The sequence below is a fragment of the Drosophila teissieri genome, chromosome 2R (assembly GCF_016746235.2).
Source record: "Drosophila teissieri strain GT53w chromosome 2R, Prin_Dtei_1.1, whole genome shotgun sequence".
Lineage (NCBI taxonomy): Eukaryota > Metazoa > Arthropoda > Insecta > Diptera > Drosophilidae > Drosophila > Drosophila teissieri.
The window spans coordinates 684,632-711,195 of record NC_053030.1 but is presented as its reverse complement, the minus strand read 5'-3'; the positions used below and the strand labels follow the sequence as shown (position 1 = coordinate 711,195).

Here is a 26,564-nt window from a genome sequence, read left to right as displayed (position 1 = left end):
TAATCAGAATCACCAAAAATTAGTAGGCCTGCTTTTTCGACAAGCCTGTATAATCAATTTGTAATAGAATATAGCAGAATTTACTGCAGCATTTTTGAATATCAATACATAAAGCTTCCAACGTCCGTCGCAAGACCCGATGCAAGCCTCGATACAAGCCACAATGCAAGCGCCATCATCAGACATTCCAACGCTTCCAATCTCTCGATTCTCGGGCAGTTCTAATGATTGACCATCTTTCTACCACAGCTCAATATATGGCCATTCGCATGATCCAACAGTTTGCGAAGGACAAACGCAATAAATAACTTCTTGCAGAACATGTCTTAGGAATGTCTTTGCCCGTTGGAGTTCCTAGCACCCGTGATCGTTATGTCAAAGATCCTCCTGAAAGACACCTGGACCTTCCGCATTCAGCAAACCTGGAGCACTTGACTGAGATGATTCCTTACCAGACACGCTAGCTGAGCTTTGGCAGCAATACATCGAAAAGCTCCCAGATATCCAACAAATCCATGGTCCACGCTGGCTTGGATTCGACTTAAGCAATGTTGTTTCTTTCCAGATGCATATGTTTTGCTATGGATCATCTTCTGAATATGCCGCGTGCGCATACCTCTGATCTCAGGACATGAACGGGACACACAAATTTACTCGCAGTTGGGTTCAATTAACTATACCTCTCACCATACATAGGTCTCCAATCATTTAGGCACTATCCACGAAATAAGTTCTGCCTCACAGCTCTGCCACTTGGCCAACACGCCATTCTACATTTAAAGCATACTTTCATACATACTACAGTATTCATTCATAACATTCATACATATCATACATCATTCATACATACTACTAGCTATTCATTTATAAAGCTATTCATTTGTATCATTTGTAAAGCTATTTATATAGAGCTGGTCACCGGTATCACCGCACATTTCCTCTGGGCACCGCAACGTTTTATCAGCCGAAGAGGACTGGATCGACACATGTACAGCCACTGCGGTACTAATTTAATCGCTGCAGATAAGTCTGTACAGCAGTGGACGAAGGTCTTCAGCCAAAAAGTCATTGACGTGGTGGTTCCAGAACTCACAAAGCGGCATATTCCGCGGCACTTAAACCCTCAGCACTGTCCGAATTTTGGAGAACTTTGGGAAGCAAAGTTCTTTTTAAGGAAACCCAATGACATACGAGCATCTATCAACTCTACGCCTCCAGATACCAGGACCTTTAATTGATATTTTGAGGCAATGGCCATATGCGGCCAGGGGAAGGAAGGGTTACGCGGTTTGATATCTGTCCGTAGAGTTTATCAGAGTCTATTTGAAGTAGGTAGCCGGCTCTCACGGCACGTGACATGAAATATAGCTTTGAGTTTCTTCGAAAGGAATGAATGGATTTAGTGGAGACAGAAACTATGCGGCGAGGAATGTACAGCTTCTCGAGACAGATAAACACTTCTTCGACACCGGCGCTACGAGTTGGGTAGAGCCAGATATATTTCAAAAAGCCATCCACTACAACAAGGATGTAATTTTAGCGCTTGAATGTTGAAGTGGTATGCATCCTCTTTCTAAAAGGCTGCTTGTGTTGGTCTTTAATCTGAGCTTCCTTTTATAGAGTTTGACAAATAGTAACACGAGACTCGACTCATTCATTTCATTTTTGTCTCATAGAGGTGCTCAATCTTGTAGTTGAAGTCCTGCAAATATATCAAGTGAAGCGACTCATGTTTTGGACTGAATGAATGAAACTATCTTACGGATCGTTTTGCAATAAGACGGCGCACAGTGGCGCATTAGATACAAATGCTATACTAAATTCAAATTTAGTATCGTTGCGTGGGACATCGCATTCGACAGGTAATAGTTCAAAAGGGTTGAATCCAAAAAATTCCATGGCGTTGAAGTATGAGGTGTTGTTCTTGAATATGTTCTTTATCAGAATTGTTTTTCAATCCCTGACTTTGTAATGATTTTAAATGAATGTATAATGATTAATTATTCTTCAAAAATATTAAATGAAGTAAAATTGAATGATTATTTTGAACAAAAAGGTAAAAAAAAGGTAAAAATAGAAAAAAAAAATGACAATAAAAAAAAATTTTAAATTGTTTTCTTTAAAATTTATTTATTTTTTGTTTTTAAAACATTAAATATGTAACATATTAGCATTTTCAGAGAAAACAAATGAAAAGTATTTGTCGAAATTGGATAAAAATTGAGAAAACTGCCTCCAAAAACATTCATTTTCGAGTATAAAATTTACTATTTACCACACCACTTAACCAAAAGGTACTATCTCAACTGGTAAAAAACTGTTGTTACCGCCGTAATTTAAATTCAACGGCCAACTAGGCGAAAAAGGCGTAACCCTGAAAACCTTTGGTAAAGTGTTACCCATGATCTGCGGTTATTGGATAGGGCTTAACTTGTACGACTCTTAAGGAAACACTGGCGAAGGAGAAAAAACAAAGTTTTTTAAAGCTGCTCGCTTTGCTAAAAAAAATGTAATAAAAATAAAGTGACTGCTACAAAAGGTTGTTTAGTATTGCTCTCCCTAGGCCCAAATTAATTAGTGCCTCAAGATTTCTTTAAATAACTTTGTAAATACTCAATATAAAGCGCAATTAAAAGTGACGCCAACCATTTGTGAATTTCACACGGAACAGACGCATACCTATAAGCCAAAACACACACGTACACTTATGAAGGCTATGCATGTGTAGAACTCTGTTGAAGTAGATCACGCCAGGGAACGACGCCACTAGTTGTGAAACCGACTGAATTCTTATAGCGGAAATGGAGAGAGATCTAACTCTTTGCGGTTCATGCAATAAGAGCCGTCTATCTAGCGGCGTCCAAAACTGCGACGTATGCAAGGTACCACTTCGGTACTTGGTACCACTTCGCCTGCGTTGGAGTCGATGCCTCTATTGCACAGTCACAATGAACGTGCGACTTGTGCAAACTTGTCGACGATACCCCTTCCACCTCACAGCAAGCCGCTTTACATCGCAACGAACTGGCAAATACCTTGCCGAAAGATGGCGACATAATACAAATCGAATCCAATCCCAATAAGCCAGCTGAGACATCATATACTCCATGCTCAAAAAACTTGATGATAGAGATGCTAGAAGAGACACGCCAAGTGGAAATATGCAATACTTGCACAGCAGCAGGGGACACAGGAAAGGCACATCCTATTATTTGGACCAACTGCATCCCAACTAGCAGCAAGGAAAATATTACCAGCGGATCTGCCGACTTTCAATGGCAACCCAGCAGACTGGCCAATCTTCATCAGCATGTACGAGCAGCTGTTCACTCGGTAGCCGGATTTTCAGACGCTGAGAACATGCTTCTTCTTCAGAAGTGTCTTAAAGGGAAAGCCTACGAATTGGTTCGTGATAAGCTGCTACTGCCGGAACTCGTCCCGGAGGGTATTAAGACGCTGAAAACCTTCTTTGGGCAACCGAAACAGATCCTCGACCGGCTCACAAAATCCGTAAAAATAAAAGTATACACAAAGATCGATTGGAGTCCCTAATCGACTTTGCGATGGCAGTGCGCAACGCGTGCGCCACAATGGAGGCCTGTAACCTGTACGCACATCTTGACAACCCAATGCTTCTGCGCGAGCTTGTTGACAAGTTACCCACTCATCATAAACTAAGCTGGGCCATGCATCCACGCAGTGCTTCTATCCATGTTGTAAAATCATTCAGTGACTGGATATACAATTTAGCATAAGCAGCATCAAGCATCAAGAAACTGGCCTCGAAGAATCATACTTTCGAATGCTGCCGGTAACACTATATGGGAACGGAGCAAAGGTCGACACGTATGCGTTTTTGGACGAGGGCTTATCTGTAACACTTATCGATGAAGGAATTCTGAAGCTCCTCAAGGTTCCTGTTACCTCTGAACCACTTTGTCTGCAGTGGACCGGAGACACCACCCGTACGGAGAAAATGTCTCTCAAAGCCCAAATACAAATATCGGCGATGGGGAGTGGAAGAATACTGTGGCTCAACAACGTGCACTCAATCAAACACCTTGTCCTCCCTAAGCAAACCGTTGACGCACATAAACTTGGCAGCAAATACAATCACCTACATGGATTGCCCATAAAATCGTATTGGAATGCTGCACCGATGCTTCTAATCGGCGCAAACAACTGGACCTTTGCTGTTCCCCGCAAAATTCGTGAAGGCAGACGCAACGAGCCTATCGCATCAAAATCTATGCTAGGATGGAGTATTCAGGGCACAAGTAATGCCACCCAAAATTATTCCTTTCATCACTGCGTTTGCAACTGGGACGACATCGACAAGACGGTATGTCACACCGCGGGAGCTCTTCTCTAAAGACGACGAAAGGGCTACGGGAATTCTGGAGGAAACATGCAAAAAATTAAATGGTCACTATCAAATTGGACTGCTCTGGCGAGACAAAAATTTAATTCTCCCAGACAGCTTGTAGCATATAACGATTTATTAAGACTGAGCTGGTGGAATATTAACGTGTTAACGAAGCACGCGATGTCCTCGACATTTCAGATATCTAGTCGGCTTGGGGTGGATCAGCAAAAGAAAGAACCGCCACGTTAAAATGCTCGTTTGCTATTGAAAAATAATTAAAATTCGCGTACTATATTTATAGACAAAAAGGGGACGAACAGAAAAAAAGAAAAGGATAGAATAAAAATAGAAAGAAAAAAAACTGAAGAGGGAGAAAATAAGGGATACACTTGCCAACATCACTTCTTCTATCACGCAAGTCTGCGTAATGCCCACCCTTCCACGATCCTTATGGTCCTACAAATTACACTTAGGATCCCTTGAAGTGACTACCTTCTACTCATGCCATGACACTTTGATATCCATGACCCCCGGATTAGGAGAAATTTATCTAAAATTCATTTTGATAACCGTTTAATAACATAGTAATTTATAAACTATCCATTTCATATTCATCTCAGTTCTATAAGTATATATTTTTGTCATAATTCACCTAAATTCCTATTTCATTTCTCGTTATATCTTTAGTTTTATCATTAGTTATGAATAGATAAATGTATTTAAAGAAATTAGCTATATATATAAGTATAGTAAATTATTGGCAAAGAGATAAATGTTGCTGGAAAAGAACTGGGTTAATCTTATATAAAACAGTGTAATTCAATAATTAATAGGTATAATATAATAATAGTAATAATAATAAGAATGAAACATGGGAAGGTAAATTGTTGTATTACGTTAATCCAAATTCTTCGTTTTCATGTAAGTGAAAAGAAAAAAAAAAAGGCATAATTGCATTGCAAAAGACGAAAGGCGTAATCAAAACAAAACTAATTTTAATGCGAACCGATTACTGCAGCTTGTAAAGCTCATTGCGTTTTGCCGATGACGAAATAACTAAATAAAGAGTAGAATAAAACAATATATGTAATAGAGCACTTACAGCAAATCCAATTCCGGCGGCGAATTGGATTTGGCTGCGGCCATCGGCTGGGAAAAAAAGTTCTCGTTTTTTGGTTACAAAGTTAAGTCGTCGTCGGTTTTTTTTCTTTTCATTATTTTATTTTGGTAATATAATCACATAAGTATTTAGGAATTGTTTTTTTATTAGGTTTGTTTGATTTCAGCTTGCGGAATTATATGTTTACTTTTTTTTTTGTTTTAGCGATTTAATTTTTTTTTTCAATACTTTTCTTTTTACTTTGTATTTTAGTTTTCACCTGTTCACTTCAACAACATTTTTTCTCTTATTTGATTGCCTTTTTTTTCAATTTCATGATCCCTATACAGTAACAAGAGAGGATAACTTTTAAACTTTAAACGAATTGGTTTCTTAATTAACCCATTGGTCGAACTACCAGGTGATATCGGTAAATATCGCTGAGGAGAATGGCACTAGTCGCAAAGTATGAGCTTATTAACAGGGTAGCTCGACGTCATATCGCCTGCACTGGCTAGCAGCTACGTTTTCGTTTCTTCTCCTTTATTTAATATATTTTGGTTTATTTTTGCAGGCGGCACAGGTATTGCTTTTGGGACAAGCTAGGGTTTTCGAAGTTCCATTTTACGACGTCATCATTGCTTATTCTTTTCCTTTACATTTTTTTTTTTGCTGGTCAATTGTTCGACGACTACGGCTACGGCGCTGCGATGCTGGCTCACTTTTCCGCTTAACTTTTGCCTATGGGACTGCACACAAGGTGCCACGCTATGATTTTTTTTTTCAAAAAAGAAAAATCGCCAAAGAAAAAAAAATAAAACAAAAAAATCACTTCCTAATTCGTTAACCGGGGTTATTAAATATTTACCCTGCATTCAGCCCTGGCATCCAGTACAACACAATTGCTCTTTCTTTCCCACTGGCTTTTACTACTTGTCGCGTTTTATTTTTTTTTCTTTCTCGTTCAATTTTACTTTTTTTGTTTGTTTGTTTGTTTAATTGTACATAGCTTGCACTTAGCTTGTCGTTATTGGAAACACATTGCTAATGCAATTCAATCACGATCAAAAAAAAACTAATTGCTCCCAGAAGACAACTGCTCTCGATGATGGCCAAAGTGGAAAAGACCGATCTGGAAGCGTGGGCTCAAAAGGTTACCCCAGATCGGAAATATGGATTCGTCAAAGTTGACAATAATGACAGTACACTGGCAGCCAGAGAACTACTCTATTTTCGAAGTTGCCAGTACGGCAGGGCTGAGTTTCCCGCCATAGATGGCGCCACCCTATCTTGATGGACTATCCATACAAATGAATTTGTTTCCATATTTATAGTTTTTTTTCGTATATAAGCTCGACAAGCACTTTCTACAAATCCCCACCGCTGAAATCGCACTTGGGAGACATGTTCTCACAATGTGTGATACCAGCTTGGAGAGCTAATTTATATCATTGTTTGATATCTTTCGCGTGGAATTTTCCAACTAGTTTTCCTTGAAGGTCTTCTAGCTCGTAATAAGTTGAACCTAGCTTTCTTCTTATTCTAGCTTTCACAAATGCTGGTGCTAGTTTGGCATTAAAACCTTTTACAAACTTGCTTTGCTGGTAGTTTCTACGATGAACTTCCTGGCCAACGGTATATGCCACGACTCGGCTTCTTAAGTTATACGACTTCTCATTCCGACTTTGTTGTTGCTTCATTGCTTTGACTGCATCTTTTCTAAGAATATTCACAGAATCCTCTCGACTGAATTGAACTGCTCGATCCTCTAACAAGTCCAATTCTCTCAACAGCTTGTATGTAGAACCTTCTGTGATAATGAGCTGACCAAAAACCAAGCGATATGAAGTATTGTTAACAGCTGAATGCCAACTGGATCGCAAGGAACAGCATATGCTACTAAGTTTCTCATCCCAATTAGACTGATCCGGATGAACATACGCTTTGATTCCAGAGATAATACTACGGTTTACCCGTTCTGACGCGTTAGCTTGAGGGGCATACACGGCTGTATACGCATGCTGAATGCCGTATTTCTTAATAAATTGTTGAATATGTTAGATTTGAACTGAACTCCGTTGTCGGATACTATAACCTCCGGAATTCCAAAACAGTGAAACAGGTCTTCTTCAAGATACTTCAGAATAGCTTCAGCAGTGAAATTTTTCACTGGCTTTAAGAATGGGAATTTTGTAAAGTGATCGAGTACTACCAATATCCCCACGTGACCTGATTTTGAACGAGGATAAGGCCCCAAGTAATCGATATAAAGCTTTTGGAATAGCCGTTGCGATTCACCTGTTTTAGCCAGAGGGGGTCTCAAAACATAATTGGGATGCTTAATACTTTTACATACTGCACAATTATTTACATACTCTTTAACTTCGTAAACTAAATTTGGCCAAAAATAATGCCTTCGTATCCTCTCTAATGTTTTGTTAATCCCACAGTGTGAGGATAAAGGGCTATCGTGCGCCTTTGCCAGGGCAACAGGTACCAGTTCTTGTGGCAGCCATAATTTCCATATCATGTCTTCCTATAAATGCAATCATCCACGACTTTCACGTCAGGCAACTGCTTTTGAGCTTGCATGAGTTTTACCCTCAGATCTTGATATTGTTTTGTTTGGAAATGTGGAGAGCGAATATCAATTGCGTGTTCGCTTTCTATTGCAGACAAATCTTCCGTAAAGGTGCGTGACAACGCGTCTGGAACAACGTTTCTTACGCCCTTTCTATGCTGAATGGTAAAGCTATATCCTTGTAGTTTGAGTGCCCATCTGGCTAAACGACTACTCAAGTCGGATTGCGACATCAACCATTTTAAGGAGGCGTGGTCCGTTATCACAGTAAAAGTATGACCTTCTACGTAGGGTCTAAATTTTTTCTTTTTTAAAGAGTCTATGAGCGGGGAGGTTATTGACGCATAATTCCCTATAAATTTACTGTACCACCCAGTCATGCCTAAGAATCGGCGAAGTTGTTTTTGAGACTGGGGGGTGGGATACTCTTTGATGGCTTCAATTTTAGCAGCATCCATGGATATAATCCCGTGGCCGACAACATGACCCAAATACTGAACTTCAGGCACACAGAACCTACTTGTTTGTACATTAATAGTGAGACCCGCTTTAGCCAAGGCCTCAGCAATTTCCTTAAGAACTTTTGTATGCCGTTCGAAGGTGTCGGAAATTATAAGAAGGTCATCAAGATAAATGAATACCTCATTTCTAAGGTAGGCTGGAATTATACGATCCATTAGTTTTGACATGGTGGATGGGACATTGGTCAAGCCGAAAGGCATAACCTTAAACTGATACAGGGGCCTGCCAGGCACTGTAAAGGCTGTTTTGTCTCTGGATTCATTCTCAAGAGGTATTTGCCAATACGCATCTTTGAGGTCAAGGCTAGTGATATACTCAGCCTTAGGGAGACGACTTAATATACCCTCTATAAGAGGCATGGGATAAGCATCCTTCCGTGTCACCATATTTACTTTTCGGCAGTCGATACAAAGGCGCACCTTGCCTGGCTTCCTAACGATTATTACTATTAGATTCTTCAATGACTCCAAGGCCGATCATGCGATCTATTTCCTCATACATGAGTCTTTCGATCGCCGGCGAAACCGGATAATGGCGCTGCTTAATAGGTTTTGCACTTCCTACATCTATTTCGTGATGCAACAAGTTTGTTTTCCCTAGACCCTTTTCTAAAAGTGAAGGAAATAATTGAACGACCTTTTCTAATTGATTACGCTGATCCGCCGTCAGCTCGCGCTGCGTGATAGTATCAGCTGCCTTGTTATCTTCACCTGCTAGGCTGGATATCGCCAAGCCTTGGACTGACAAGCCGGAAGGCAAAATTTCAAATTCAGTCCAAAAATCAATGCCTAGATATAACGGCTGAACAAGTGAAGGAACAATATAAAAGTTTAGGGTCTTTGTTGCTCCCCGATACGTAACATCCAGCCCGAGTTTTCCAGTTATACCCTGCAGCTGACCGTCGGCAGTGCGAACATTTGATGACATTGGTTTATAAGTTATATTTCGGTTAAATATTTCTCTAGCAAATTCTCCTCCTATACAACTAATGGATGCACCTGTATCCATTAATCCTATCATCTGCTTTCCTAGTATAGTAATTTCTGCATATGGTCGTACGTCGTGACCTACGATGGCAGAGATCAGAGCCTGCTTTTCATTTTTAATTCTTTTGTAATATTCCCGAAGGCGTGTGCAAGATCTTCTGCCCAGTACTGAAGCTGGACGTAGGGATTGTTGTACCGCTAGTGAAGTGGTCTTGTCAGGCATGTTGGTTTCTGTAGATTGGGATTGCTTTACAGGTCTGCCTGTGTCGCAACTGATGACTTACTCCTCCGTGCACTTGCCACTGGTGCACGGCCCACTACGTTTTTTAATCGCGTACATTTTGAACAAGAAGGTTTATAGGTATTAGGCTGGCCACAGCCGTAACAGAACACCTGACGTTCACTAAGGCAATCTTGGTATCGATGGCCACTTTTTTGGCAGTGCCAGCATACCAAATTAACTGCAGCTACGTCAAGACTTTCGTCATCCTCGCTAAACTGCTCTTCGCCATCGGGCTGGCTCTCTACGGCGTGAATTGAACGTCGCACAGGAGCTTGAGGCCTTTGAAAGTTTGGTTTATTTTTCGTTAAGTTTTGCATAAACACCTCACGTGTTCTAACTAAATGGCGAAGGTGTGCTGGACTACTAATTTTCTCGTAAAGAAGCTCATGTTGAATCTGCGGCTGCAAGTTTGCGCGCAATATGTCCAACAGTGCCAACTCTGACAAGGGCATTGAAAGCTTATCGGCTAACACCACGATCGACTCATAAAATTCGTCAAAAGGTTCGTTCTCTCTTTGCTTGCGTCGGTCAATGGCTGACTGAATGTTTCGGTCTGTCAGCTCGTCCTTAAATTGTGCTCTCATGGCGGCTCACAAATGGCTCCACTGAATTGATCGAACGCTTTTGTGGTACTGCCAAAACTAGTCATTAGCGCTCCCTTCTAACAAGTTACTTATATGGCGAGATAAAAGATCGAAGTTAACATTAAGGGTTTGAAACGTTAGTGCTTCTACTCTATATATAAAGTCATCAATCGACATATTTGAACGACCTAAAAACCGCAATTTCCAGCTTATAACTATTTGGCTGATACGATCTGGTCGCAAGTTTGTGTCTATTGGTGAGAATCTAGACTCCGACTCGAGTCCTGCTGAAGGAATATTTCCAACTGCAGCGGGAGTTCTCCTCAAGGAATGTCATGTTCTGATCGGTTACTACTAGTTGCTGCGTCTTGCTTTTGATTCTCCAATAAGGTAAACATTTTTTGAAAACAGGAACTAATGGTTTCTGCAAGAATTTCTGTTCGTCTATTAGACTCCTTTACGACTTGCTGTAACGCTTCCATATTGTCGTCGCCTGTATTACAATTCTCTGTTAATTCCTGACTTAAATCGGTTTGAGACCTACCCAGGGCACTGGCTGGCCTACTAGTATTTTCGCTTTCACTTACGGTGCGTAAGTCTACTTTACAAACTGGACAAACTTTATGATTTCGTACCTTTACATTGAAACAAACTCGATGAAAGCTATGACCACAACTTGCTGCTAATAGTTGAGCCGAGTATTCAATTCCTTTCAAGCAAATAAAGCAGTCAACGTTTGTCATTACCGAGTTGTCTCCTCCGGGTGCGTTTTCTTCAGACATTTCCGTAAGTTTTTATTACATATATATATTTATATTTTTAATTTTACTATTATTATTATTTTCTTTTTTTATTTTTTTTAAAACATATTTTCCTCATAAATCTGCTTATTGAGCCGCAATCTTTAATTGTTGTTTGTATATTTTTATACCCGTTACTCGTAGAGTAAAAGGGTATACTAGATTCGTTGAAAAGTATGTAACAAGCAGAAGGAAGCGTTTCCGACCACATAAAGTATATATATTCTTGATCAGGATCAATAGCCGAGTCGATCTGGCCATGTCCGTCTGTCCGTCCGTCTGTCCGTCCGTCTGTCCGTCTGTCTGTCCGTATGAACGTCGAGATCTCAGGAACTACAAAAGGTAGAAAGTTGAGATTAAGCATACTGACTCCTGAGACATAGACGCAGCGCAAGTTTGTCGATTGTCATGTTGCCACGCCCACTCTAACGCCCACAAACCGCGCAAAACTGCCACGCCCACACTTTTGAAAACAGTTTTCATATTTTTTCATTTTTGTATTAGTCTTATAAATTTCTAACGATTTGCCAAACAGCTTTTTGCCACGCCCACTCTAACGCCCACAAACCGCCCAAAGCTGCTACGCCCACACTTTTGAAAAATGTTTTGATATTTTTTCATTTTTGTATTAGTCTTCTAAATTTCTATCGATTTGCCAAAAAACTTTTTGCCACGCCCACTCTAGCGCCCACAAACCGCCAAAAACTGTCAGTGCTGAAGACTCCTTCGCACTTTCACTAGCTGAGTAACGGGTATCAGATAGTCGGGGAACTCGACTATAGCGTTCTCTCTTGTTTTTTTTTCTTTTGTTTGTAACAAATAAGTATCTCCGGGAATCAGGATAATCTTCGTGTCTAGTAATCATTAGTCTGTTGACATTGTGTATCAGAAATTAACGTAACAAGATAGTATAGCTATTGAGATTATATTTGATTTCGCACATGCAACTGATCCATCGTTTTTTTTTTTCCAAGATAATAATGCTTAGTTGGTGACTCGCAACCAACTGAAACCCCTGTATACCTTGACTGGCAGCGCACTATTGCTACTATATTATAATATATTCATGTGCTACCTGCAATAGCTAACTAATATACACAAAGAATGTACTGCCGCTGCTAACTAATAGTCGATCCAAGTAAATATATTCTGGCTATAAAAGTTAGCATTCAAGCAAACATAATTTATAAGCACCTAATGAGAATAATGTAATAAGGTAGAACACTTACTTAGAAGAATGCTCTAATCCATTAATACCCAAAGAGCACAGCGCTTGTTATCCTGCGTGGCAGGATATAGAAATCTTCCCTGATATCCACGACCAATCACAGGAACCAGCGTTATATATCTGTTCTTTTTTTTTTTTGGGACGGCATATCAAACTTACACTCCCGGAACAATACCTTTATTTAAAGTAAGTTAAATTTAGTCTCCAGTGGTAAACGAAAATTCCACACAGTTTGACTGTTCTGAACTCTGACTAGGCAGCCAAGGTTAGGCCTCACGTTTGGGCGCCATAATTATTTCTGTAGCATATAACGATTTATTAAGACTGAGCTGGTGGAATATTAACGTGTTAACGGAGCACGCGATGTCCTCGACATTTCAGATATCTAGTCGGCTTGGGGTGGATCAGCAAAAGAAAGAACCGCCACGTTAAAATGCTCGTTTGCTATTGAAAAATAATTAAAATTCGCGTACTATATTTATAGACAAAAAGGGGACGAACAGAAAAAAAGAAAAGGATAGAATAAAAATAGAAAGAAACTGAAGAGGGAGAAAATAAGGGATACACTTGCCAACATCACTTCTTCTATCACGCAAGTCTGCGTAATGCCCACCCTTCCACGATCCTTATGGTCCTACAAATTACACTTAGGATCCCTTGAAGTGACTACCTTCTACTCATGCCATGACACTTTGATATCCATGACCCCCGGATTAGGAGAAATTTATCTAAAATTCATTTTGATAACCGTTTAATAACATAGTAATTTATAAACTATCCATTTCATATTCATCTCAGTTCTATAAGTATATATTTTTGTCATAATTCACCTAAATTCCTATTTCATTTCTCGTTATATCTTTAGTTTTATCATTAGTTATGAATAGATAAATGTATTTAAAGAAATTAGCTATATATATAAGTATAGTAAATTATTGGCAAAGAGATAAATGTTGCTGGAAAAGAACTGGGTTAATCTTATATAAAACAGTGTAATTCAATAATTAATAGGTATAATATAATAATAGTAATAATAATAAGAATGAAACATGGGAAGGTAAATTGTTGTATTACGTTAATCCAAATTCTTCGTTTTCATGTAAGTGAAAAGAAAAAAAAAAAGGCATAATTGCATTGCAAAAGACGAAAGGCGTAATCAAAACAAAACTAATTTTAATGCGAACCGATTACTGCAGCTTGTAAAGCTCATTGCGTTTTGCCGATGACGAAATAACTAAATAAAGAGTAGAATAAAACAATATATGTAATAGAGCACTTACAGCAAATCCAATTCCGGCGGCGAATTGGATTTGGCTGCGGCCATCGGCTGGGAAAAAAAGTTCTCGTTTTTTGGTTACAAAGTTAAGTCGTCGTCGGTTTTTTTTCTTTTCATTATTTTATTTTGGTAATATAATCACATAAGTATTTAGGAATTGTTTTTTTATTAGGTTTGTTTGATTTCAGCTTGCGGAATTATATGTTTACTTTTTTTTTTGTTTTAGCGATTTAATTTTTTTTTTCAATACTTTTCTTTTTACTTTGTATTTTAGTTTTCACCTGTTCACTTCAACAACATTTTTTCTCTTATTTGATTGCCTTTTTTTTCAATTTCATGATCCCTATACAGTAACAAGAGAGGATAACTTTTAAACTTTAAACGAATTGGTTTCTTAATTAACCCATTGGTCGAACTACCAGGTGATATCGGTAAATATCGCTGAGGAGAATGGCACTAGTCGCAAAGTATGAGCTTATTAACAGGGTAGCTCGACGTCATATCGCCTGCACTGGCTAGCAGCTACGTTTTCGTTTCTTCTCCTTTATTTAATATATTTTGGTTTATTTTTGCAGGCGGCACAGGTATTGCTTTTGGGACAAGCTAGGGTTTTCGAAGTTCCATTTTACGACGTCATCATTGCTTATTCTTTTCCTTTACATTTTTTTTTTTGCTGGTCAATTGTTCGACGACTACGGCTACGGCGCTGCGATGCTGGCTCACTTTTCCGCTTAACTTTTGCCTATGGGACTGCACACAAGGTGCCACGCTATGATTTTTTTTTTCAAAAAAGAAAAATCGCCAAAGAAAAAAAAATAAAACAAAAAAATCACTTCCTAATTCGTTAACCGGGGTTATTAAATATTTACCCTGCATTCAGCCCTGGCATCCAGTACAACACAATTGCTCTTTCTTTCCCACTGGCTTTTACTACTTGTCGCGTTTTATTTTTTTTTCTTTCTCGTTCAATTTTACTTTTTTTGTTTGTTTGTTTGTTTAATTGTACATAGCTTGCACTTAGCTTGTCGTTATTGGAAACACATTGCTAATGCAATTCAATCACGATCAAAAAAAAACTAATTGCTCCCAGAAGACAACTGCTCTCGATGATGGCCAAAGTGGAAAAGACCGATCTGGAAGCGTGGGCTCAAAAGGTTACCCCAGATCGGAAATATGGATTCGTCAAAGTTGACAATAATGACAGTACACTGGCAGCCAGAGAACTACCCTATTTTCGAAGTTGCCAGTACGGCAGGTCTGAGTTTCCCGCCATAGATGGCGCCACCCTATCTTGATGGACTATCCATACAAATGAATTTGTTTCCATATTTATAGTTTTTTTTCGTATATAAGCTCGACAAGCACTTTCTACAAATCCCCACCGCTGAAATCGCACTTGGGAGACATGTTCTCACAATGTGTGATACCAGCTTGGAGAGCTAATTTATATCATTGTTTGATATCTTTCGCGTGGAATTTTCCAACTAGTTTTCCTTGAAGGTCTTCTAGCTCGTAATAAGTTGAACCTAGCTTTCTTCTTATTCTAGCTTTCACAAATGCTGGTGCTAGTTTGGCATTAAAACCTTTTACAAACTTGCTTTGCTGGTAGTTTCTACGATGAACTTCCTGGCCAACGGTATATGCCACGACTCGGCTTCTTAAGTTATACGACTTCTCATTCCGACTTTGTTGTTGCTTCATTGCTTTGACTGCATCTTTTCTAAGAATATTCACAGAATCCTCTCGACTGAATTGAACTGCTCGATCCTCTAACAAGTCCAATTCTCTCAACAGCTTGTATGTAGAACCTTCTGTGATAATGAGCTGACCAAAAACCAAGCGATATGAAGTATTGTTAACAGCTGAATGCCAACTGGATCGCAAGGAACAGCATATGCTACTAAGTTTCTCATCCCAATTAGACTGATCCGGATGAACATACGCTTTGATTCCAGAGATAATACTACGGTTTACCCGTTCTGACGCGTTAGCTTGAGGGGCATACACGGCTGTATACGCATGCTGAATGCCGTATTTCTTAATAAATTGTTGAATATGTTAGATTTGAACTGAACTCCGTTGTCGGATACTATAACCTCCGGAATTCCAAAACAGTGAAACAGGTCTTCTTCAAGATACTTCAGAATAGCTTCAGCAGTGAAATTTTTCACTGGCTTTAAGAATGGGAATTTTGTAAAGTGATCGAGTACTACCAATATCCCCACGTGACCTGATTTTGAACGAGGATAAGGCCCCAAGTAATCGATATAAAGCTTTTGGAATAGCCGTTGCGATTCACCTGTTTTAGCCAGAGGGGGTCTCAAAACATAATTGGGATGCTTAATACTTTTACATACTGCACAATTATTTACATACTCTTTAACTTCGTAAACTAAATTTGGCCAAAAATAATGCCTTCGTATCCTCTCTAATGTTTTGTTAATCCCACAGTGTGAGGATAAAGGGCTATCGTGCGCCTTTGCCAGGGCAACAGGTACCAGTTCTTGTGGCAGCCATAATTTCCATATCATGTCTTCCTATAAATGCAATCATCCACGACTTTCACGTCAGGCAACTGCTTTTGAGCTTGCATGAGTTTTACCCTCAGATCTTGATATTGTTTTGTTTGGAAATGTGGAGAGCGAATATCAATTGCGTGTTCGCTTTCTATTGCAGACAAATCTTCCGTAAAGGTGCGTGACAACGCGTCTGGAACAACGTTTCTTACGCCCTTTCTATGCTGAATGGTAAAGCTATATCCTTGTAGTTTGAGTGCCCATCTGGCTAAACGACTACTCAAGTCGGATTGCGACATCAACCATTTTAAGGAGGCGTGGTCCGTTATCACAGTAAAAGTATGACCTTCTACGTAGGGTCTAAATTTTTTCTTTTTTAAAGAGTCTATGAGCGGGGAGGTTATTGACGCATAATTCCCTATAAATTTACTGTACCACCCAGTCATGCCTAAGAATCGGCGAAGTTGTTTTTGAGACTGGGGGGTGGGATACTCTTTGATGGCTTCAATTTTAGCAGCATCCATGGATATAATCCCGTGGCCGACAACATGACCCAAATACTGAACTTCAGGCACACAGAACCTACTTGTTTGTACATTAATAGTGAGACCCGCTTTAGCCAAGGCCTCAGCAATTTCCTTAAGAACTTTTGTATGCCGTTCGAAGGTGTCGGAAATTATAAGAAGGTCATCAAGATAAATGAATACCTCATTTCTAAGGTAGGCTGGAATTATACGATCCATTAGTTTTGACATGGTGGATGGGACATTGGTCAAGCCGAAAGGCATAACCTTAAACTGATACAGGGGCCTGCCAGGCACTGTAAAGGCTGTTTTGTCTCTGGATTCATTCTCAAGAGGTATTTGCCAATACGCATCTTTGAGGTCAAGGCTAGTGATATACTCAGCCTTAGGGAGACGACTTAATATACCCTCTATAAGAGGCATGGGATAAGCATCCTTCCGTGTCACCATATTTACTTTTCGGCAGTCGATACAAAGGCGCACCTTGCCTGGCTTCCTAACGATTATTACTATTAGATTCTTCAATGACTCCAAGGCCGATCATGCGATCTATTTCCTCATACATGAGTCTTTCGATCGCCGGCGAAACCGGATAATGGCGCTGCTTAATAGGTTTTGCACTTCCTACATCTATTTCGTGATGCAACAAGTTTGTTTTCCCTAGACCCTTTTCTAAAAGTGAAGGAAATAATTGAACGACCTTTTCTAATTGATTACGCTGATCCGCCGTCAGCTCGCGCTGCGTGATAGTATCAGCTGCCTTGTTATCTTCACCTGCTAGGCTGGATATCGCCAAGCCTTGGACTGACAAGCCGGAAGGCAAAATTTCAAATTCAGTCCAAAAATCAATGCCTAGATATAACGGCTGAACAAGTGAAGGAACAATATAAAAGTTTAGGGTCTTTGTTGCTCCCCGATACGTAACATCCAGCCCGAGTTTTCCAGTTATACCCTGCAGCTGACCGTCGGCAGTGCGAACATTTGATGACATTGGTTTATAAGTTATATTTCGGTTAAATATTTCTCTAGCAAATTCTCCTCCTATACAACTAATGGATGCACCTGTATCCATTAATCCTATCATCTGCTTTCCTAGTATAGTAATTTCTGCATATGGTCGTACGTCGTGACCTACGATGGCAGAGATCAGAGCCTGCTTTTCATTTTTAATTCTTTTGTAATATTCCCGAAGGCGTGTGCAAGATCTTCTGCCCAGTACTGAAGCTGGACGTAGGGATTGTTGTACCGCTAGTGAAGTGGTCTTGTCAGGCATGTTGGTTTCTGTAGATTGGGATTGCTTTACAGGTCTGCCTGTGTCGCAACTGATGACTTACTCCTCCGTGCACTTGCCACTGGTGCACGGCCCACTACGTTTTTTAATCGCGTACATTTTGAACAAGAAGGTTTATAGGTATTAGGCTGGCCACAGCCGTAACAGAACACCTGACGTTCACTAAGGCAATCTTGGTATCGATGGCCACTTTTTTGGCAGTGCCAGCATACCAAATTAACTGCAGCTACGTCAAGACTTTCGTCATCCTCGCTAAACTGCTCTTCGCCATCGGGCTGGCTCTCTACGGCGTGAATTGAACGTCGCACAGGAGCTTGAGGCCTTTGAAAGTTTGGTTTATTTTTCGTTAAGTTTTGCATAAACACCTCACGTGTTCTAACTAAATGGCGAAGGTGTGCTGGACTACTAATTTTCTCGTAAAGAAGCTCATGTTGAATCTGCGGCTGCAAGTTTGCGCGCAATATGTCCAACAGTGCCAACTCTGACAAGGGCATTGAAAGCTTATCGGCTAACACCACGATCGACTCATAAAATTCGTCAAAAGGTTCGTTCTCTCTTTGCTTGCGTCGGTCAATGGCTGACTGAATGTTTAGGTCTGTCAGCTCGTCCTTAAATTGTGCTCTCATGGCGGCTCACAAATGGCTCCACTGAATTGATCGAACGCTTTTGTGGTACTGCCAAAACTAGTCATTAGCGCTCCCTTCTAACAAGTTACTTATATGGCGAGATAAAAGATCGAAGTTAACATTAAGGGTTTGAAACGTTAGTGCTTCTACTCTATATATAAAGTCATCAATCGACATATTTGAACGACCTAAAAACCGCAATTTCCAGCTTATAACTATTTGGCTGATACGATCTGGTCGCAAGTTTGTGTCTATTGGTGAGAATCTAGACTCCGACTCGAGTCCTGCTGAAGGAATATTTCCAACTGCAGCGGGAGTTCTCCTCAAGGAATGTCATGTTCTGATCGGTTACTACTAGTTGCTGCGTCTTGCTTTTGATTCTCCAATAAGGTAAACATTTTTTGAAAACAGGAACTAATGGTTTCTGCAAGAATTTCTGTTCGTCTATTAGACTCCTTTACGACTTGCTGTAACGCTTCCATATTGTCGTCGCCTGTATTACAATTCTCTGTTAATTCCTGACTTAAATCGGTTTGAGACCTACCCAGGGCACTGGCTGGCCTACTAGTATTTTCGCTTTCACTTACGGTGCGTAAGTCTACTTTACAAACTGGACAAACTTTATGATTTCGTACCTTTACATTGAAACAAACTCGATGAAAGCTATGACAACAACTTGCTGCTAATAGTTGAGCCGAGTATTCAATTCCTTTCAAGCAAATAAAGCAGTCAACGTTTGTCATTACCGAGTTGTCTCCTCCGGGTGCGTTTTCTTCAGACATTTCCGTAAGTTTTTATTACTTATATATATTTATATTTTTAATTTTACTATTATTATTATTTTCTTTTTTTATTTTTTTTAAAACATATTTTCCTCATAAATCTGCTTATTGAGCCGCAATCTTTAATTGTTGTTTGTATATTTTTTTTTTTCTTTTGTTTGTAACAAATAAGTATCTCCGGGAATCAGGATAATCTTCGTGTCTAGTAATCATTAGTCTGTTGACATTGTGTATCAGAAATTAACGTAACAAGATAGTATAGCTATTGAGATTATATTTGATTTCGCACATGCAACTGATCCATCGTTTTTTTTTTTTCCAAGATAATAATGCTTAGTTGGTGACTCGCAACCAACTGAAACCCCTGTATACCTTGACTGGCAGCGCACTATTGCTACTATATTATAATATATTCATGTGCTACCTGCAATAGCTAACTAATATACACAAAGAATGTACTGCCGCTGCTAACTAATAGTCGATCCAAGTAAATATATTCTGGCTATAAAAGTTAGCATTCAAGCAAACATAATTTATAAGCACCTAATGAGAATAATGTAATAAGGTAGAACACTTACTTAGAAGAATGCTCTAATCCATTAATACCCAAAGAGCACAGCGCTTGTTATCCTGCGTGGCAGGATATAGAAATCTTCCCTGATATCCACGACCAATCACAGGAACCAGCGTTATATATCTGTTCTTTTTTTTTTTTGGGACGGCATATCAAACTTACACTCCCGGAACAATACCTTTATTTAAAGTAAGTTAAATTTAGTCTCCAGTGGTAAACGAAAATTCCACACAGTTTGACTGTTCTGAACTCTGACTAGGCAGCCAAGGTTAGGCCTCACGTTTGGGCGCCATAATTATTTCTGTAGCATATAACGATGGTGGTGGAATATTAACGTGTTAACGGAGCACGCGATGTCCTCGACATTTCAGATATCTAGTCGGCTTGGGGTGGATCAGCAAAAGAAAGAACCGCCACGTTAAAATGCTCGTTTGCTATTGAAAAATAATTAAAATTCGCGTACTATATTTATAGACAAAAAGGGGACTAACAGAAAAAAAGAAAAGGATAGAATAAAAATAGAAAGAAAAAAAACTGAAGAGGGAGAAAATAAGGGATACACTTGCCAACATCACTTCTTCTATCACGCAAGTCTGCGTAATGCCCACCCTTCCACGATCCTTATGGTCCTACAAATTACACTTAGGATCCCTTGAAGTGACTACCTTCTACTCATGCCATGACACTTTGATATCCATGACCCCCGGATTAGGAGAAATTTATCTAAAATTCATGTTGATAACCGTTTAATAACATAGTAATTTATAAACTATCCATTTCATATTCATCTCAGTTCTATAAGTATATATTTTTGTCATAATTCACCTAAATTCCTATTTCATTTCTCGTTATATCTTTAGTTTTATCATTAGTTATGAATAGATAAATGTATTTAAAGAAATTAGCTATATATATAAGTATAGTAAATTATTGGCAAAGAGATAAATGTTGCTGGAAAAGAACTGGGTTAATCTTATATAAAACAGTGTAATTCAATAATTAATAGGTATAATATAATAATAGTAATAATAATAAGAATGAAACATGGGAAGGTAAATTGTTGTATTACGTTAATCCAAATTCTTCGTTTTCATGTAAGTGAAAAGCAAAAAAAATGCATAATTGCAATGCAAAAGACGAAAGGCGTAATCAAAACAAAACTAATTTTAATGCGAACCGATTACAGCAGCTTGTAAAGCTCATTGCGTATTGCCGATGACGAAATAACTAAATAAAGAGTAGAATAAAACAATATATGTAATAGAGCACTTACAGCAAATCCAATTCCGGCGGCGAATTGGATTTGGCTGCGGCCATCGGCTGGGAAAAAAAGTTCTCGTTTTTTGGTTACAAAGTTAAGTCGTCGTCGGTTTTTTTTCTTTTCATTATTTTATTTTGGTAATATAATCACATAAGTATTTAGGAATTGTTTTTTTATTAGGTTTGTTTGATTTCAGCTTGCGGAATTATATGTTTACTTTTTTTTTTGTTTTAGCGATTTCATTTTTTTTTACATACTTTTCTTTTTACTTTGTATTTTAGTTTTCACCTGTTCACTTCAACAACATTTTTTCTCTTATTTGATTGCCTTTTTTTTCAATTTCATGATCCCTATACAGTAACAAGAGAGGATAACTTTTAAACTTTAAACGAATTGGTTTCTTAATTAACCCATTGGTCGAACTACCAGGTGATATCGGTAAATATCGCTGAGGAGAATGGCACTAGTCGCAAAGTATGAGCTTATTAACAGGGTAGCTCGACGTCATATCGCCTGCACTGGCTAGCAGCTACGTTTTCGTTTCTTCTCCTTTATTTAATATATTTTGGTTTATTTTTGCAGGCGGCACAGGTATTGCTTTTGGGACAAGCTAGGGTTTTCGAAGTTCCATTTTACGACGTCATCATTGCTTATTCTTTTCCTTTACATTTTTTTTTTTGCTGGTCAATTGTTCGACGACTACGGCTACGGCGCTGCGATGCTGGCTCACTTTTCCGCTTAACTTTTGCCTATGGGACTGCTCACAAGGTGCCACGCTATGATTTTTTTTTTCGAAAAAGAAAAATCGCCAAAGAAAAAAAAATAAAACAAAAAAATCACTTCCTAATTCGTTAACCGGGGTTATTAAATATTTACCCTGCATTCAGGCCTGGCATCCAGTACAACACAATTGCTCTTTCTTTCCCACTGGCTTTTACTACTTGTCGCGTTTTTTTTTTTTTCTTTGTCGTTCAATTTTACTTTTTTTGTTTGTTTAATTGTTTGTTTAATTGTATATAGCTTGCACTTAGATTGTCGTTATTGGAAACACATTGCTAATGCAATTCAATCACGATCAAAAAAAAAACTAATTGCTCCCAGAAGACAACTGCTCTCGATGATGGCCAAAGTGGAAAAGACCGATCTGGAAGCGTGGGCTCAGAAGGTTACCCCAGATCGGAAATATGGATCCGTCAAAGTTGACAATAATGACAGTACACTGGCAGCCAGAGAACTACCCTATTTTCGAAGTTGCCAGTACGGCAGATCTTAGTTTCCCGCAATAGATGGCGCCACCCTATCTTGATGGACTATCCACACAAATGAATTTGTTTCCATATTTATAGTTTTTTTCGTATATAAGCTCGACAAGCACTTTCTACAAGCTTCTCAAACGCACTTAAACGACTCGAATGTCTTCGACAAAAAATTAACAAGAATCCAGAGCTATTCGATAAAATTCAAGGTTAAATTGTCAACCTAGTCGACAAAAACTACGCTTTCGAACTGGAAACCAAAGATATAGCTGAGGACATAAACCGTGTATGGTACCTCCCTATATTCATCGCTCTAAACCCAAACAAGCCAAATAAAATAAGATTGGTTTGGGATACAGCTGCAAAGAGTCACGGCAAATCCCTCAACGACTTTATGCTGAACGGACCCGATTACCTAAACCCGCTAACCGAGGGTCTTATGGCATTCAGAGTAGGTCGTATAGGCGTGTGCGCGGATATCTCTGAGATGTTTCATCAAATAACTATCCAGCAAAGCGACATACATGTTTAACGATTTCTGTGGCTTGACAAGGGCAACAAAACTCCCCGCACATTCGTCATGCGGGCAATGACATTTGGAATTTGCTCGCCCTGTAGCTCACTATGTGAGGGACAAGAACGCACAGGAGTTTAAGGATCAATGTCCCCGAGCTTTCGAGTCAATTACAAAGGCTCATTATGTGGACGACCTTATAGCCAGCTACACCGACGACTCTGAGGAGATCGCAGTAACATTAGAAGTCCGAGACATTCATGCTGAGGGAGGGTTCACTATAAGAAATTGGATCTCGAACTCTACCGCCATCCTCAAACATTTTGGAGACCGCCAAATAGTCGAACAACATCCCAAAAGAACTTGGTGGCCCGGAGAAGGTTATTGGTATGTATTGGGAACCCTCAAACGACGTTTTTAAGTATACTTTTAGATTCTCGAGACTTAAAAGAGACGTCCTAAATGGGGAATCCATACCAACAAAACGAGAAGCCCTACAAGTATTAATGTCGATTTTTAATCCCTTGGGTCTGTTATCCTGCTACTCGATCGGTCTTAAAATGCTACTGCAAAAAGTATGGCGGGCCGGCATAGACTGGGAATTACCGCCGTAATTTAAATTCAACGGCCAACTAGGCGAAAAAGGCGTAACCCTGAAAACCTTTGGTAAAGTGTTACCCATGATCTGCGGTTATTGGATAGGGCTAAACTTGTACGACTCTTAAGGAAACACTGGCAAAGGAGAAAAAACAAAGTTTTTTAAAGCTGCTCGCTTTGCTAAAAAAAATTAAATAAAAAAAAAGTGACTGCTACAAAAGGTTGTTTATTTTTGCTGTCCCTAGGCCCAAATGAATTAGTGCCTCAACAACTGTACTTTGATGTATAAGATTTCACACTTGATGCAATAATCATTTCTAAAAACAACCTCTAAGACCTCTTTTAATTTAGGAAGTCCGGATTGGGTATTAATACACAACGACATCATTCGTGGGTATGAGTTCCCTAAGAACTGCAATAATATGCCTGATGAATACCGATGGTGAATTCGAAATGCCATAGGGAACATAAATAAAATAAGTTTAAGTTCATATTGGGTCACAAATTAAGTATACATACAAGAGCCTAGTCCAATCGTTAGATCCAATTGTTAGATCCAAAGAGGGGAATACTTGATCCTTGTAGATTATCTAGCACGGTCTCCATGTGAGCCATCGGCACTTTGTCTCTGATATTCTTTTTGTTTAGCCTTTGGTATTCACAGAATACTCGCATCTTTCCAAATACCCGTTACTCGTAGAGTAAAAGGGTATACTAGATTCGATGAAAAGTATGTAACAGGCAGAAGGAAGCGTTTCCGACCATATAAAGTGTATATATTCTTGATCAGGATCAATAGCACAGTCGATCTGGCCATGTTCGTCTGTCCGTCCGTATGAACGTCGAAATCTCAGGAACTGAGATTCAGCATGCAGACTCCAGGGACATAAACGCACGTGTTTACACTTGTTGGCACGCCCACTCTGATGCCCACAAACCGCCCAAAACTGCCACGCCACAATTTTGAAAAATGTTTTGATATTTTTTAATTTTTGTATTAGTCTTGTAAATTTCTAGCAAAAAACGTTTTGCCACGCCCACTCTAACGCCCGCTAAAAACTGTCAGTGTTGAAGACTGAGTAACGGGTATCAGATAGTGGGGTATCAGATAGTTGCAGAAAAACCTTTTCCCACGTCCAACCTAACGCCCACAAACCGCCCAAAACTCCCACGCACTTTTGAAAAATCTTGTTATATTTTTTCACATTTTTGTTAGTCTTGTAAATTTTTTCTCGATTTTTTTTTTTTTCTTTTTTTTTCGCGCGAGTCCCACGGCCACACCTCCCGCCCAACCGACCGTGTATCGTACGGGCCAAACCGCGGGAAGATAGACGCGATATAGAAGACAGTAAAGGACGAGGAAATATATGTATGCTAGTAGTAATATCTAAGAATTCGTTAAGTACGGTAGTATTGATCGCTTTAAAAACGGCAGAGAGTCAGAATTAGAGATAATAGGATAAAATCTATTATAGTCAGAACATAATACTCTGTAGGGATCATGCAACTCATAGTTAGATCTACAATGATTTAAAATTAAAGGTACGTAATTTCTAGTAAATCTGCTTGGAACAGTGAAGTTTAGCCGACTAACCAAGTCGGGACTATCCACTTCACCACGAATAAGGTTAAAAATAAAGACTGTTCCAAGCATCTTTCTACGGTTAGCTAAGGAGGGTAAGTTAATTAACATTAATCTACTCGAATAAGGAGGTAATCTACGGTTTGCATCCCAATTAAGGCGCCGTAAGGCAAAAAGTAAGAAGTTCTTTTGAACCGATTCAATGCGGTCAGAGTAAACTTCATATTGTGGACTCCAAACAGGTGATCCATACTCGAGGATCGGACGGACTAGAGAAATAAATAAGGTTTTGGTCATGTAAGGATCATCAAATTCCTTTGACCACCGTTTTATAAAACCAAGCACACCCCTGGCCTTATTGACAATAGACGAAATATGGTCTGAAAATTTAAGTTTAGGGTCCAGAAGAACACCAAGATCATCAACATGTGTTATTCTGTCCAAAGAGCACCCACTTAAAGTGTAAGTTGCGTGCATTGAGTTGGCACGACAAAAGGTCATAACTTTACACTTAGAGCCATTTAAGTTTAATACGTTATCACGGCACGTTTGAAAGCAATCTAGATCGTATTGTAAGTCCAAATGGCGAGAAATGTCCTTATATTGCAAGCATAATTTTACATCATCAGCGTACATTAGTACACGCGAATGATTTATTATTAAGAGAAGGTCGTTAATAAATAAGGTAAAAAGGAGCGGACCTAGGTGGCTCCCTTGTGGGACGCCGGATGTGACTCGGAGAATACAAGAAAGAGAATTTATAAAGAGGACCCGTTGCGTCCTGCCATTCAGATAACTTAGAATCCAATTTAGGAGATCAACAGGAAAACCTAATAAATCAAGTTTTTTTATTAAAAGTGAATGATTAACAGAGTCGAATGCTTTACTAAAATCCGTATAAATGACATATGTTTGAAGATTATTTTTGAAACCCTGTACTACGAAGGAGGTTAGCTCCAGAAGGTTAGTAGTTGTTGATCTGCGTTCCATGAAACCATGCTGACATGGTGAAATAATTGACCTACAAAGGTGCTGCAAATGAGGAGTGATAACGTTTTCAAAAAGCTTAGGGATAGCAGACAATTTGGAGATTCCTCTGTAATTGCTTGCATCCGATTTGCTACCTTTTTTATGGAGAGGGATCAAAAAGGACTCCTTCCATATTTGGGGGAACTGTGTAGATTCTAGAGATAAGTTAAACAGTTTTAGTAGAGGTTTGCACAGAATCTAAGCACACAGCCAGGAATTCCGTCGGGACCTGGCGAATAGACAGGCTTAACTCGCTGAAGATCATAAAGCAGTGAGCTTTCGTTTAA

General features: G+C 39.2%; 1 protein-coding gene and 1 long non-coding RNA gene across 2 annotated transcripts in view; one reads left to right on the top strand and one right to left on the bottom strand.

Moving 5' to 3' along the window:
- The window catches only part of LOC122612162 (ionotropic receptor 40a), a 54,647-nt gene that overhangs the window by 20,555 nt on the left and 7,528 nt on the right, over nucleotides 1–26,564 (bottom strand). The gene's annotated exons all lie outside the window — the stretch shown is intronic.
- LOC122612163 lies at nucleotides 73–1,807 on the top strand. The gene is made up of 3 exons (XR_006325593.1): nucleotides 73–1,328; nucleotides 1,388–1,555; nucleotides 1,677–1,807. It is a non-coding gene; the product is annotated as an uncharacterized LOC122612163 (long non-coding RNA).